The following is a 1,055-nucleotide window of genomic DNA, read 5'->3' on the forward strand; positions in this document are numbered from 1 at the left end:
TGTGATATATTTACACAATGGAGTACTACTCAGCTATTACAAAGAATGAATTTATGAAATTCTTGGGCAAATGGATGTATCTGGAGGATATCATCATGAATGAGGTAACCCAAACACAAAAGAAGTCACTTGATATGCACTCACTGATAAGTGGAAATTAGCCCAGAAACTTAGAATAACCAAGATACAATTTGCAAAACAAAAGAAAATCAGAAGAAGGAAGAACAACATGTGGATAATTCATTCCTCCTTAGAATAAGGAACAAAATATCCATGGAAGGAGTTACAGAGACAAAGTTAGGAGCTAAAACTAAACGATGGACTATCCAGATACTACCCCACTCGGGGATCCATCTCATAATCAGCCAACATACACAGACCACCATTGCATATGAAAGCAAGGTTTTGCTGGAAGGACCCTGACATAGCTGTCTCTTGTGAGGCTAGGCCAGTGCCTGGAAAATGCAGAAGTGGATACTCACAGTCATCTATAGGATGGGATACAGCTCCCCCAATGGAGGAGCTAGAGAAAGTTCCCAAGGAGCTGAAGGGGTCTGCAACACTATGAGTGGAACAACAATATAAACTAATCAGTACCCCCAGAGCCCGTGTCTCTAGCAGCATATGTAGCAGAAGGTAGCCTAGTCTGCCATCATTGGGAAGAGAGGCCCACTGGTCTTGAAAGCTTTATATGCCTCAGTACAGGGGAATGCCAGGGCCAAGATGTAGAAGTGGGTGGGGAGGAAAGAAGGGTTGATGGAGGGTATAGGGGACTTTCAGGTAGCATTTGAAATGTAAATGTAGGAGGACATCATCCTGAGTGAGGTAACCCAATCACAAAAGAAGTCACTTGATATGCACTCACTGATAAGTGGAAATTAGCCCAGAAATTTAGAATACCCTAGATATAAGATACAATTTGTTAAACGCATGAAACTCAAAAACAACCAAGACCAAAGCGTGGACACTTTGCCCCTTCTTAGAATTGGGAACAAAACACCCATGGAAGGAGTTACAGAGACAAAGTTTGGAGCTGTGACGAAAGGATGGACCAT

The sequence above is a fragment of the Mus caroli genome, chromosome 2 (assembly GCF_900094665.2).
Source record: "Mus caroli chromosome 2, CAROLI_EIJ_v1.1, whole genome shotgun sequence".
Lineage (NCBI taxonomy): Eukaryota > Metazoa > Chordata > Mammalia > Rodentia > Muridae > Mus > Mus caroli.